General features: G+C 48.5%; 1 long non-coding RNA gene across 2 annotated transcripts; it reads right to left on the minus strand.

The window, feature by feature from the left end:
- Nucleotides 1-772: 772 nt before the first annotated feature.
- LOC147349756 (uncharacterized) lies at nucleotides 773-9,718 on the minus strand. 2 transcript variants are annotated; one of them, XR_015150483.1, is made up of 3 exons: nucleotides 8,598-9,718; nucleotides 1,467-1,599; nucleotides 773-994 (listed from the first exon to the last, which is right to left on the minus strand). It is a non-coding gene; the product is annotated as an uncharacterized LOC147349756 (long non-coding RNA). The 2 variants fall into 2 exon arrangements; XR_015150484.1 differs by lacking the exon at nucleotides 8,598-9,718 and adding an exon at nucleotides 7,395-7,711.
- Nucleotides 9,719-15,268: the final 5,550 nt, after the last annotated feature.

The raw sequence follows: 15,268 nt of genomic DNA on the forward strand, positions 1-15,268 counted from the left end.
TAGATGGACCTTTGTTGGCAAAGTAATGTCTCTGCTTTTTAATATGAGTTCTAGGTTGCTCATAACTTTCCTTCCAAGGAGTAAGGATCTTTTAATTTCATTGTAGTGACTTTAAATTAACACAAATTTATTCTCTTACATTCGGGAGGTCAGAAGTCTGAAATTAGTCTTCTCCCACTAAAATCCAGTTATCTGAAGGGCTGGGTGCTTGAGGAAACTGCAAGAGGGACATCTCTTTCCTTGCCCTTTTCGGCCTCTAGTTGTCACCTGGATTCCTTGGCTTGTGGCCCCTTCCTCCATCTCCAAAGCATAGTGCTCCAGTTACTGCTTCCCTCATTACCCTACCTACTCTTTTGACCCTGGCTCTTTCTGCATCCCACTTATAAGAACCATACTGATTTTATCAGGTTTACATAAATAATCCAGGAGAATCTCCCCATCTCAAGATTTTTAACTTGATCACAACTACAAAGTCCCTTTTGCCAACTAAGGTATTATTCACAGGTTTCAGAGATTAGAAAATGCACATATCTGAGGGACCATTATTCAACCCACCCACATCTTTTCAGAGGACATCTAAACCCGAGAATAAAATTTCTCCAACAATTTCCCTGGCTTCTTCTTCAGGTCCTGTCATGTTTAAAAACACCATGTAACCATGTCTCAGCCATCAATCCGAAGTCTGTCAAATAGCCCTTTGTACCTTGTATGAGTTACAGTCTTTATTGGTAAGACCTGGTATCTGAGATTTGACTTTTTTTTCCCTCATTAATTTTCAAAAGTAATTTTATTTATTTATTTATTTATTGTTGACGTTGTTGACTTTATTTATTTATTTTTGTGGGTCTTGGTTGCTGTGCGGGCTTTTCTCTAGTTGCGGCAAGTCGGGGCTCCTCTCCCATTGCAGTGCGTGGGCTGCTCACTGTGCTGGCTTCTCTTATTGTGGAGCACGGCCTCTAGGCCCCCGGGCTCTAGTAGCTGCAGCTCCCAGGCTCTAGAATACAGGCCTAATAGTTGTGGCACACGGGCTTAGTTGCCCCACAGCATGTGGGAGCTTCCCAGATCAGGGATAGAACCCATGTCTCCTGCGTGCACAGGCAGTCTCTTTACCACTGAGCCACCAGGGAAGCCCTCCCCTTCATTTTTGAAACTGAAGACTGTAAACGTCATTTTGTTAGCAGGGTAAATTGGGGCTTCCCAGGTGACACTGGTGGTAAAGAATCCTCCCGCCAGTGCACGAGATGTAAGAGTCATGGATTCAATGCCTGGGTTGGGAAGACCCCCTGGAGAAGGAAATGGCACCCCACTCCAGTGTTCTTGCCTGGAGAATCCCGTGGACCGAGGAGCCGGTCGGGCTACAGTCTATGGGGTCACATGACTGAGCACGGCACAGCAGTAGGATAAATTAGAGAACATTTGTTCTAAGCACAGGGCTTAAATCAGGCCTTGACTTTCTGGATACTCACTCTTATTGCCTCTTCTGCCAATCAGCTCTGGCCACTGTAGCAATGATGAGAACCTAAGTGAAGACCAGCACGCCATACAACTGCACATTAGACACGCCAGTTCAGCTCACTGTGCTTATTTCTCTACCAGGGCCTGCAACAGATAAATCCCATGAACCAGACAATATTGAACATGTCAAGACTGACAATTCTCTGAGGCTGAGACACCCTAAACTGCAGGAGACTGTAGCTATTACTGTGCCTTTCCATTAGGCTACAGGGAAGCAATTAACCTTTGGAGAAGAGTGAGTCAACTTATACATGTTGAATCCAGGTACAGTGAATTTTTTCGTTCATTCACCTTATCAATCGATCATTCCTTACTAATTACAAGCTGATTATACCCACCCAGTGCTGGTGCTGAAGAGATAAGAGACAATATTATAGTATGAATTTATGGTCTCATTGAGGCTTGCTACTATTTATTTAGAACTTGCTATGGACCAGTCACACAGAGGAAACATTTTGGAATGCAATTCCAAATTATATTTACAGTCCTCTAATACCTCAGAGAATTTACACCAATCTTAGAGCTTGATTGCTGGCTCAGATGGTAAAGAATCTGCCTGCAATGCAGGAGACCCGGATTTGATTCCTAGGTCAGGAGCATCCCTTGGAGAAGGGAATGGCTAACTCCACTCCAGTATTCTTGCCTGGAGAATACCATGGACAGAGGAGCCTGGCAGGCTCCTCTGTCCATGGGGTTGCAAAGAGTCAAACATGACTCAGCAACTAACACTTTATGATTAAGGAGGAACTGGCGGGTGGAGTGAATGGGGAGGAGACCCAAGTCAAGAACAAGCTAAGTGAAATGTGGGTTCTGGAACCAAGCCGGGGCTTTGGGATATGTGGGTCATATCACCCCCTCCAGGGTTAGGCATGTGCTGATTCAAGTCACTGGCTGAAAGGATTAAAGGAACCAGATTGAATTTATCTGGAGAGCAGCCTCACACTCAGGGTATTTTCTACAACTGTTTCAGTGGTGCCCTGGACCCAGCTGTCCAGGGACAGGCCATCATCTGGAGATGGCCATTATCACAGGTCAAAACTCACATCTCAGAAAATGTGGTGCTGTCTCTGGGAAGCTGGAGGCAATGTACATTTTGTTCTCATCACAGAGACAAGAAAATTCCCTTTCAGTAAAGGTGCTGCCAGGAGCTGGTTATGCAAGCAGCCCAGAGCAGACCCTTGTTGATGGTGGAGACAGGAGTCGAGACAGGGCCAGTATTTTGAGCAGCAAAGTGTAGTTATTTCCATGGATGACCACTGATAATGATAAATCCGACAAAAGCAAAGTGCCTCATGATGTTTGGCCAAATTACACTTCTGATGTGATCGAATTCTAATGTCTATATCTAAAAGTCTAGAAAACTGACTGGAAAATGTACGCCCCACCCTTAGTTACGCTCCGTCTTGGAGATCTTTGGGCTGCAGGGCAGACACGGCGCTCTTTACTCACTGACAGCTTCCCTCTGAATTGTGTCCTGCTTTGATTGAGTCCACTTCTTTTGAGGGAAGGAACCAAGCCAGACCCACCTGCAGCCCCAGTCATGGGATGGAGCATTTAGGGGCTCAACTTGGGGCAACTAAAGAATTTACCTGAAATGGCCAAAAGCAAAAAGATTTAGAGTACGTGTAAGATACAGATGATGGAAACGATGAGTGATGGGGATAAGAGGAAGACTGTCTTGTTCAGCCAGCATTTCATAAATGTATTTTGAGCGCTTATGCCGGACCAGACTCTGCAACTAGTGATGAGGATTCAGTGGTGAACAAATCACAGGTCCTGCCTGCAAGCTCTTCTGCCTGATGGGCATCGTGGTTTAGCAGGAAAAGCCCAGGTCACTGTAGCGATAGCTGGTGGCTGCCTGTCCAGCATCCGTTCCCATCACATCCCTTCCAAGCCATACTCCACTTTATTCTGGAGGCCTGGGGTTTGCATGGGTATGATGGTATTTCCAGCTCTGGAGATGGGCCCTCCTAGTTTAGGCTAATCACTGTATCCAGAACTGCAATCAGGAAACAGGGCCCCTGCCTGGCCCCACACTTCAGGGTGCTCAGCTTTGACCCCATTTCAAGCATGCATTTTGGGCTTCCCAGATGGTGCTAGTGGTAAAGAACCCACCTGCCAATACAGGAGACATGAGTTAGATCCTTAGGTTGAGAAGATCTCCTAGAGGAGGGCAAGGCAACCCACTCCAGGATTCTTGCCTGGAGAATCCCAAGGACTGAAGAGCAGTCCACCAGGTTGCAAAGAGTCAGACACGACCGAACCAACTTAGCACACACGCGTGCACACAGCATGCATTTTACTATGCTGTGAGAGTCTGCAGGACTGAGGGGACAGACCCACAAGGATCTTGCGTGTTACTCCCTCAGTCGTGTCCAACTCTTTGCAGCCCCATGGAGTAGTAGCCTGCCAGGCTCCTCTGTCCATGGGATTCTCCAGGTAAGAATCCTGGAGTGGGGAGCCATTCCCTTCTCCAGGGGATCTTCCCGACCCAGGGATCAAATGCGGTTCTCCCACACTGGGGGCAGATTCTTTACCATCTGAGCTACCAGGGAAGTACAGAGCAGACCCTTGGTATCTGAGCTCTACTTCCGGGCCTGCGTGGGCCTCTTGCTCAGCTCTGTCCTCCCAGAAGCAGATCATGCTGCCAGTGGGCACAGGCCAAGGCCAGATGTGGAGCTTGAACAAGAGAGTAGAGGTATCCACACGCATGCACATGAAGCCTTCATGGTGTGGATAGAGCATGGGGTGGATGAGCAAAGGGGTGGGCTATTGCCTAGAAGCCTGTTTGTATACTTGCCTGGAAGCCATAAATGTCCACATAAGCCTAAGATATCCCATCTTCCATCAACCCTGCAAATGGTTCAGGCGTGGGCAAGGAACCCAAGTTAATTCCACCAAGGGAACTTGGGAAATTTTATGGAGTGTCATGCAAGGAACCTGCTAGGACTACTCTTGCCTAAGACCAGCCCTACCTCTGAAGGTTTGGGGTTTTGTAAGTTTGGGGTTTTGATTTTTGTAAAATCAATTCCCTTTATTGTTTAAGCCACTTTAAATTGGAGTTTCTGTTTCTTACAACCAAACACATCCTAATAGGTTATCAACCCACTTCGATCAGCTACCAGCTAAGGTATAATGAGCCCACATGTAATTTCTATCTCCACAAGACTCAACATCCTCAAATGTACAGGAAGATGATGCCTCAAATGTTGCTGAGAGGCTAGGACGAAGGAATGAAACCATGAGTGGAAAACATTGCCTGATGTGGCATGAAGTAGGTGCTTAGTAAATGTCACTTCCCATCTGACCAGTGTAGACTAGAGTCGGGGTCCCCAGTCTTGGGAATCTAATGCCTAATGACCTAAGGTGGAGCTGATGTCATAATAATAGAAATAAAGTACACAATAAATATAATGCTCTTGAATCATCCCCCAAACCATCTCCCTCCCCCAACCAGCCCTAGTCCGTGGAAAAATTGTCTTCCAGAAAACCAGTCCCTGGGGCCAAAAAGGCTGGGGACCGCTGGACTAGAGGACTCAGATGAAGCTGCTAGAGGAATACAGGACAGTCACTCCTTCCTGCCACAGCTTTTTACTAGGCCCCTTCCAGGCATTAGGCTCCATATTAGGGGTTAACATCCAAAGATGATGAGTTAGAGGCTCTGCCCTTAAAGGACATACAGGCTCACAGACTGCAAGGGAAGGAGATGTGTCCTCAATCACATCAGCCTGGATGTTTCTGAGCCCACACATCATTCATGGGAACTTCTTAGGGCCTGGCACAGAGGAGATGCTCCCCAGTGTTTGTTAAATGATTAGGATGTGAAAAGACTACACCTTAAAGAACAGGTTGGATATGCACAAACAAAGAGAAATGTCAATCACATTTTATGCTAGAAATTGCTTTTGGTTGTTATTAACAGAGATTTTCTCTCTCCTGTGAGGGCTGCCATGGTGGCTTCAAAGAACCCTTGCTTTTTCTATCTTTTTCCTTGGCTACGTGTAGCCTTCCTGTCAAGGTTTCCCCTAAAGGTCCTAGAAGGCTGCTACAGCTCCAGCCATTCTATCCGTATTCCAGGTAGCAGTCGGGAGAAAGAGAAAAAAGTGAAAAGACAAAAAGGGGTTTACCCCACTGACCTTCCTCCTCAGAAGTCCCTCCCTCTAAACTTCCACTTAAAATCGTCAGCTCAAGTTTAATTCTGTGACCACTCCTAGGTGCAAAGGAAACGGTGTCAGCTAGGCACAACAATGGCTTCATAACACAGATCTATTGGCAATAAAGACAAGGAGGATGGAGGTTAGGGAGAAAACCAGCTGCTGCTATCACCCATGAGCACCATAAGAGCAGAGATGAAGATGATTAAATACAGATGCAAACTCTTTTATATAAAATAAACAAGGTCCTACTGTACAGCACAGGGAACTCTGTATTCAACATCCTGTGATAAACCATAATTAGAAAGAATATATATATGCAACTGAATCACTTTGCAACACAGCAGAAATTAACATAACATAGTAAATCAACCATGTGTGTGTGTGCTCAGTCATTTGGTCATGTCTGCCTCCTTCTGACCCCATGGACTGTAGCCTGCCAGACTCCACCGTCCGTGGGATTTTCCAGACAAGGATACTGGAGAGGGTTGCCATGCCCTCCTCCAGGGGATCTTCCCAACTCAGGGATTGAACCCATGTCCCTTGCATCTCCTGCATTGGCAGAGGGATTCTTTACTACCGTACCACCTAGGAAGCCTGAAAAAAATTATTAAACAGCACATGACCAGAAGCAAGGAGAGGGTAGATTTGGTTTGAGTGGAAGGTAACGAAGAGATAGTAAGTCAGGATTTCAAACTTTCAGTTCAGTCGCTCAGTCGTGTTCAACTCTTTATGACCCCATGGACTGCAGCACGCCAGGCATCCCTGTCCATTACCAACTCCTGGAGCTCAAACTTTAGAGTCAGAAATACCTAGAGAGCTGTTCCAACACAAATGACTGGACCTCATCTCCAGGGTTTCTCATTCAGGAGATCTTGAGTGAAGCCCTAAAACTTTTTGCATTTCTAACAAGTTGGCAGAGAATATGGATGCTTCTGGTCTGGGGACCACACTTTGAGAACCACTTTTGGATGAAGTTAGTATTTCATCCTCTGAGCAACACGGACTCCCTTGAAGCTTTTGAGTTAAGAAGAAAAACAATGAACAAACTGATTTATGAAGGCTTATCTGTCAGAGGTCTGCAGGATGGGCTGGAGAGGGTAGAGATGGAGGCAGAGGCTGCGGCAATAAGAAGGCAGGAAGGAAACCAGCATTGGCACTGTGTTCAGCTAGGTTTAGCTGTATTATTTACAGCAATTCCATGAAGATGCTGACCTCCAAACCCAAATTTTATCAGCTGTGGGGAAACCAATCAAGCTAGCTGCATTGTGTCCAAGACAACTCTGGTATTGAAGGTGTATTAATATTGATGATTGGTTGTTTTTTTTTTTTTTAAAGGCAAAGATGATATGAAGATATGTGTCCCTGTCTCCCAGTCCCACCCAAATGCAGACCAAAGAAGTTTATACTGAAAAATGAGAAGCAGCTGGGTGGGACTCACAAATTATCAAGTCATGATTAGAAGAAATAAAATGGCAGAGAGAAACTAGATCAATGCGAGGTAGGAGGTACATTCAGCCCCCCCCTCCAGCCCCCACCCTCCAAGTAAGCAGCTGCTGGAGTTTTTTTTTTTTTTTTTGGACAGAAACTCCAAAATATCAGTCAAGAGAGGAGGCTGGGTCTTGCCCAGATAGGAGATGAGAGATGACAAATTTCTCTGAGTCAAGGAGATCTTCCTGACTGGAAAGCTCCTTGGAGGTCAAAAGGGGAGTGATGTCAACCTACCCATAGGCCTCTTCCCTGGAATCCATCTTGGCCGCGAGATGGGTGTTCACACACGGGAGGATCCTGAGATAAACAGAGGCTCCTGCATGCTAAGTTGCTTCAGTCGTGTCTGACGCTTTGCAACCCTATGGACTGTAGCCCGCCAGGCTCCTCTGCCTATGAGATTCTCCTGGCAAGAATACAGGAGTGGGTTGCTATGCCCTCATCCAGGGGATCCTCTCAACCCAGGGATCAAACCCGCATCTCTAATGTCTCCTGCATTGGCAGGCAGGTTCTTTACCACTAGCGCCACCTGGGAAGCCCAAGAGGCTCAGAACTAGGCCAAGCAAGATGATTGGCCAGAGGGAACCAGAAAGAAATACCCCCATGTAAGTGATGTAAACTACTACTGTCCGAGTCGGCCCGTGTGTCTGTCCACACGTACTATATTCTTTCCTCCTAATAAACACTTTATTTGTTTTACTACTTTCTGTCTTTGTGGGAAGTCTTTTATGCAAAGCCGAAGGGTCAGGGCTTTGTCACTGTCCACCTGTCTAGCAGCTAAGATTCAGCTCTCTCAGAGCCAAGACCCGACTTCAGTCTCTAGCCAGGAACTGAAGCCGCTGCTGGTCGAAGCCACCCAAAATCAAACGGATCCTTGTTCCTCGCCGACCCGAGTCTCCACCTGTTTCTACGTGTCTTGCCTTCACCTGAGTCCGGGGCTTGCTCTTCGGACTGAAATATACAGGGAGGTGGGGTAGCCAACTGAGCATTTAAAGCAGCGTGAGTGTTGTTGCTGTGCGGTCACCAAGTCGTGTCCGATTCTGTGTGACCCCACGGACTGCAGCACCCCAGGCTTCCCCATCCTTCACTATCTCCCAGAGTTTGCTCAGACTCATGTTCATTGAGTCAGTGATGCCATCCAACCATCATCCAACTCAAGGGTAGCCCTAGACTTGGCTGTGAAGCGGGGTGGTGGCCAGTCTCTGGGAAAAGGCATGCTCAACACAGCTTGACAACCAGAAGGCGGCTAGATTTCAGTCCCCGATTGTCCACTTGGCCAACACGCTTGTGCCAGACACAACCTGTGGAGCAGTAAGAGGTGGCCAGACTGTGAGATGGACCACCCTGAGGAGCTCCGGGTTTCTCCTCTATCAGATGGGACATTAGGCAACGGCTGCAGAGTTTGGGGGCAGAGGAAGGGAAGTAAACCATACAAAGTACCTGCACGTGGCTGGTGACCAGCAACGGTTTCCTTCCAGATTTCCTTTCGAATCAGTGAGGGTAGCCGGATGGGTTAAGCCTCCTGGGCTGTGAAGGAATCATCTGTTCCTGCAAATCTTGGCGCAGCTGCCCCTGCTTGGCATTTGCAGCAACATGCCTGCTGCCTCTTGGCCAGCAGCTCATGGTCTGGCACGAGGAGAAAGCGATGCGGCGCGCACAGGACTGGGACCAGCTGAGCTTCCCTGGTCAGCACATTAGCTTCTGAATACTGCCCGCTTCAGGGGTCATCCAGCCCTGACTGCGAGGCTGAGATCTCGGGGCCTTTCCTTCCTTTTTCATTAATTTCCTAAGCTCCAACACCGCCAAGATAATGCCCCTGCCCGGTGCAGGGACACTGGATAGCCAGGTCCCATGTGCTTGGCGCAGGTGCTGGAGAGGCCAGGAAGGCAGGGCCACGGGCATCGCTTCAGCAAGCCCTGTTGATGTGAGTGATGTGAAGGGCTTTCACCGCTGATGACTCTCTTTCTAAAGGGGCCGGCCAAGAGGCTGAAGCACCAAATCCCAATTAAATCACAAAAGAAGTGGGAGCAGGTGGAGGATAAGTGGGGCGGGAGGCTGCCTCGCCCTAAGTCTCCAAGGACCACCTCCCCTACTTGCCCAAGGCTGAGTGAGGCTTCCTAGGTGGGGACTTTTCTCCTCTTTGGCTAGGAATAATTGTAACAGATGCTGAGCACCAATCACGGGCTGGGCATGGGCAATCCAGGCAGGAGTGAGACTTAGTGAGCAAGCTGGCATTTGAATCGGGGAGAGAGACCAGCAAACAACCCCTGGCCACAATATGGCAGGAGTGTAACTGGGCTCGGTGGGGGTGTTGCTAGTAGAGGAGGAAGGGCATGTCCATCTCTGCTTGCAGCGGTGGGGAGGCTTCAGAAAGGAAGAGTCTCTGGTGCTGATTCCCAAAGGGATGGGCAGGAGTTTGCAAAGCAGAGGAGGTGGGAATGGCGTTCTAGGAGCAGGAACAGCATGTAGCAGCCAGAGCCCTGAAATGTGGTGAGGATGGAGGAGCAAGTAGGGCAATGAGGCCAGCGAAGCAGTGGCTCTGAAAAGGGCCTCTGACAGTCCTGTCGAGGGACCAAGGGAAGGAGAAGTCAGGGGGTGAACTGGGAGACTGGGATTGGCATACACACACAACGGACATTATTTATAAAAATAGATAACTAATGAGAGCCTACTGCATAGCACAGGGAACTCTACTCAGTGCTCTGTGATGACCTAAATGGGAAGGAGCTCCAAAATAGAGGGGCTGTATGTATACATAGAGCTGATTGACTTTGCTGTATAGCAAAAACTAACACAGCATTGTAAAGCAGATATACTCCAATAATTGAAAAAAAAAAGACAAAGGAGAGAGAAGCCTTATAGACCACAAAGCAAACTCCTTGAGCTGCTCTGTCTCACACACACACACACACACACACATTCACTTTCACCATCCACGTTCAAGGGGTTGGGGAAGGGCAGGCTGATATGATAATGAACTTCTAGGAGCTGGGTGCTTGCTATGGTATCCAGGCCAGCAAAAGGGAGAGAGGAAATCCTAAAGTCTAAGATCAATGCAGAGGGCACAGACTTGGGAACAGGAATTTAAGTTAAAAGACCTGGAAGAAGGCAGTGGCAGAGGAAGAAAGAAGCTGGGCAAGAGGTGAGGGCATCTGGGATTTTGCCATGCCTGGGGGTCTTTGTCTGCATCTTATGCTGTGTTAGTAACATGGCCTCATCTCTCTCTAATTATCTGGATTCATTTGTCATCAAAGATCATCTGACTTCTGCCCCTAACCCATCCCTATAGGTTGTCATTAGTGTCAGGAAAGGCGGCAGGCAGGGAGCTGCCAGGAGCATAAGGTCTGGGTCTTGTAGATACAACACTGTTTGAGTTCATGGTCGTGGGCTCTGCAGGGTCTGGCCCAGCTCAAGGGCTTGGATGAAAGCATGGGAACTAGATCCAGGAGAGAGGTAGGATCATTCTCCAGCCACTCAGAGAAAACCAGTATTTCTCCCAAAGCCATGTGAGGGAGAGAGAATACCCCCAAGGATGAGCCCCACCAAAGATACGAAAAACAAGCACCTGGGGCTTCTGTGAATAGGAACTGATTTTTCCTTGCATGCTAGTGATGTCTAAATAGTCCAGATGGTGTCCCTGAGACCCTACAGCACAGTGGGTTAGGGGAGGGTCATGGCAATTCAGCCCAATAAATATTGCTTGTTGCCTGCTGAGACAGCACTGTGTTCGATATCTAAAAAGGGAACAACACCAAATCAGGCCTGGCTTTCCTGAAGCTTACAGTCTACTTGGGGAAACAGAAAATTAAACCTCCATTACAACTGGCCTGTGCTGGATCTATGATTGAAGAAGCACAGGTAGTCAAGGAAAGCTATCCCAGGGACCCAACAGGGGCTGTGTGGGTGTCAAGGATGTTCCAGGCAGAAGAAGGAGTGCAGCAAGGCTCTGAGATCACAGAGACTGGCACAGACGAGCAGGGAACAAGGGTCGTGTAGCTGGATAGACATGCACTGAGCTGGGAGGTGGGTGCAGGCCAGAGGAGAATCTCAAAGCCAGGACCAAGAGAATGGGCTTTACCTGGAAACCATAGGAAGACAGGGAGAAGGTGGAGGAGGGGAACAGCATCAACGTTTGGGGTGAATTACTCTGCCTTGTGGGAAAGGGGCTGGAGGGTAGCAAGAGGGCAAACAGGGCTTCACTTAAGGGATTACTGTGTCGCTCAGGCAGGAGACGGTGGAACCTGGATTTGAACACATAAATGGAGGTGGAGGGATGTTCAAAGACACCGGAGATACTTATGCTAGTGGTAAAGAACCCACCTGCCTATGCAAGAGACATAAGAGATGCAGGTTTGATCACTGGGTTGGGAAAATCCCCTGGAGGAGGGTATGGCAACCCACTCCAGTATTCTTGCCTGGACAATCCCCATGGACAAAGGAGCCTGGGTGGGCTATGGTCTATAGGGTTGCACAGAGTGGGACACGACCGAAGTGATTAAGCAGCAGCCCTGTCAAAGGAGTGGTGGGATTATAACGCACTGCAGAGCTCCAGGTGTGGGTGAAAATAAGGAAGTAGAAGCAAAGAGTGAAAAAACACTGTTTCAAGAAAAGAAAGAAGGAGGATAGGATAAGCAGCTAGAGGGGAGATGCAGAGCCAAGAGAGGCTGTTTTCTATTTATTTCCGTTTTTAGAGTGGGGATGATTTCGGAATCTTTGCACCTAAAGGGGCAGAGGCAGGAGAGAAGACGTTGAAGGTGTGGGGCCACAGTGGGGATAGAGCAAGAAAGTAGAGGAGGCAAAGGGGATGAAGGCCAAGGTACAGGAAATGGTGCAGCCTGGGATGCAGAGGAAAGCAGAAGTGGTCCATTGAAGGATAAATCCGTGAGAAGGTGTGAGTGAGTCTGAGGACGTTTTGAGGACTCTGGCCTGTGGGGGTACTTCCTCTGGAGGTAGAGTGTAAGAAAGATCACCTGCTGAGACAGGGTGGGTATAGGTGTGATCAGTTAAAACCACTGTGGGACTTCCCTGGTGGTCCAGTGGTAAAGAATCCGCCTGCCAATGCAGGAGACGTGGGTTCGATCTCTGGTCAGGGAAGATTCCACATGCTGCGGGGCGACTAAGCACACGAGCCACAGCTACTGAAGCCCACGTGCCTAGAGCCCAAGCTCTGCAACACGAGCAACCCCGCAATGAGAAGTCTGCACACCACAACCAGACAGTCGCTGCCACTCACGACAACTAGAGAAAGCCTTCGCACAGCAACAAAGACCCATTGCCACCATAAATAAGTAATATAAATAAATATAACAGGAGGAGGAATGCGTAAAAGAAAATAAAAAGCCAAAAGCCACTGTGAAGACTGGGGGCAGAAAGTGATCAGGAGAAAGAGAAGTCGTCTGGAGCAGCGTCAGCTCCACTTCTTGATTACTGGGAATTTATCTTGGCCCCAATTTGCACGCTGTGTCTTTTTGGTTTTTTTTCTTTACAATGCAGCAGAAGGGGCCAAGAGGTGAAGTGGTCCATAGCTGGGGTTTTGTCAGAAGGGGGAGATGAAGGGGCTTGAGATGAGGATGCTACCAAGACAGTGGTTGACACTCAGCATGGATCCCAGACTCCAGGCAGGAAGGATGGGAGTTGCTGATGGACAGAGGGAAGTAGAGAGGTCAAGGGACAGGCTGTCGGATGGAGGATGAACGTGATTGGTGACAAACGTGAGCCGGGGGCAGGGTTATGATTAGAGAATGGGATGTCTGAAATGTTGATTTCAGAGATGGATTCCCATAGAAGCAAACCTGAGACACACTGGGAGGAAGTGTCCGGCGGGCCAGGGAAGGGAGTGTGAATTCAGGTCACCATTCCAAACAGGTCCAGGTAAAGGGGTGGAGCCAGAAGCTGAAAGACAGAGGAGCTAGGCTGTGGTCACTGAGGTTTTGGGGAAGGGGGTTGCCAGTGGGCCCCCTTAGAGGGATGCGATGGGGTGCTCAAGAGACTCTCTCCTTATGGGACTTATCAAGGCCCCGTTTATGAGCTGTCCTCGCCTCACCCGTGACCATTGCCACCATGCATCGTTGTTTCTGTATATTAACAATTACATCAAAAACACCGTTGTTTCTTTATATAAACAACTAATATTCTGTATAATACTAATAATATAATAACTATCCAAATTTATATAACACAGAGTTAACGTCTGTAACTGCTTCAGCTGAGCCCCCATTTTAGAGACCGCAGGGGTGGGGAGGAGGGAAATGTGTCATCATCTGTTTGTTTTTGGCTGCAGGGGGTTTTCGTGGCTGTGTGTGGACTTTAGCTGCGGTGAGTGGGGGCTCCCTTCTAGTTGGGGTGTGCAGGCTTCTCACCAAGGCAGCTTCTCTCGCTGCAGAGCGTGGGCTCTAGGAGACGCTGGCGCCAGCAGCTGTGGCGCACCAGCTTAGCTGCCCCACAGGATGTGGGATCTTCCAGGATCAGAGATCAAATCCGCATCATTGGCAGGCAGACTCTCAACCACTGGACCACCAGGGAAGTCATGTCACCATCTATAAAGGTGGCAATTTCTCAGCTCTTCCCCAACTCTTCTTTCAAGGGGTTCCCCTTCCTTCTTCTCCCTCCCAAACTGGCACTGAGGGCAGAGGGGAGCTGGCATAGCCTCACAGCAGTGAGGAGGGGTCCCACCATCCCCTGAGTCCTCCTGCTAGGGTGGCTCCTCTCATCTCCTCACTGGCTTCCTGCACTGGGGTTCGCTGAGGGGAAACGGGCTACCCTTTGATTCTTGGGAATCACACAGATAGTAAGTGATGGAGGGAGGCCTCCAACCCAGGTCCGTGTGATCCAGAGCCTGAGGCAGTGTTCACTGTATGCATGTGTGCATGCATGCATGTGTACATGTGTGCGTGTGTGCATGTGTGCACGAGAGCTAAGTCGCTTCAGACATGTCAGACTCTGTGTGATCCTATGAACGTAGCCCATCAGGCTCCTCTGTCCATGGAATTCTAAAGGTAAGAATACTAGAGTGGGTTGCCATTTCCTCTTCCAGGGGATCTTCCTGACCCAGGCACTGAACTTGAGTCTCCTGCACCTCCTGCACTGGCAGGAAGATTCTTCTTCCACTGAGCCACCTGGGAAGCCCCTAGCCACTGTACACTCAGCCTCAACTAGGCCACCCAGCTTCCGACTCCTAAGTCCAGAAACCATGAATCTCATTTTCATTCTCTCTCCCTGGAGCCCCAAGGGTAGTGTGTGTGCGTGTGTGTCTAGTCACTCAGTCGTGTCTGACTCCTTGTGACCCCATTGACTATAGCCTGCCAGGCGCCTCTGTCCATGGAATTCTCTGGGCAAGAATACTGGAGTGGGTAGCCTTTATCTTCTCCAGGGGCTCTTCCCAACCCAGGGATCAAAGCCAGGTCTCCCACATTGCAGGTGGATTCTTAACCAACTGAGGCACCAGGGAAGCCCAAGAATACTGGAGTGGGTAGCTTATTCCTTCTCCAGGGGATCTTCCCAACCCAGGAATTGAACCGGGGTCTCCTGCATTGCAGGCAGATTCTTTACCAGCTGAGCTATCAGGGAAGCCCCCCAAGGGTAGTATTTTCTGCATTTTTCCCCTAACAGCAAGTGAAGGAGGTAAAGAAATATTTTACCATCTCTCCAGTATTGGAGCCATTGGGAAGAATGATGGGGTTAATATTCTTCCAGGCTGACCCAGATTAGCCATATCAATTGTTAAAGTATTGAAGACTGAATTGCTAAAATATTTTTATTCCAGCTAGTAAATAACTGCTCTCCTCAAGTCCACCCTCCCAAGTGACACCCTCCGGTGCCTCATTCTGATTGGTTCCCAAGCTGTGTACATTGATAAATATATTGAATATTACACCTAAAAGTGGAAAAGAGAAGTTTTACCCAACTAAGATGGGACACATATGTATAAATGCTACCTCGAGCTATTGATGGTGCCATAGAATTGTCATTTTCTGTAACATTAGTGAAATAACTTGTGAACGCACAGCGCATAATGCCTAGTGCATAGCAGGTGTTCACTAAACATTAGCTGTGTGATAACCTAAGTTGTCTTGCTAAAAGCCTCCCTGGAGGAAGAGTTTGGAGCCCAGCAA

This window comes from Bos grunniens, chromosome 21 (assembly GCF_055505025.1).
Source record: "Bos grunniens cultivar Pamir isolate PY7600 chromosome 21, Bosgru_T2T1.0, whole genome shotgun sequence".
Taxonomy (NCBI): domain Eukaryota; kingdom Metazoa; phylum Chordata; class Mammalia; order Artiodactyla; family Bovidae; genus Bos; species Bos grunniens.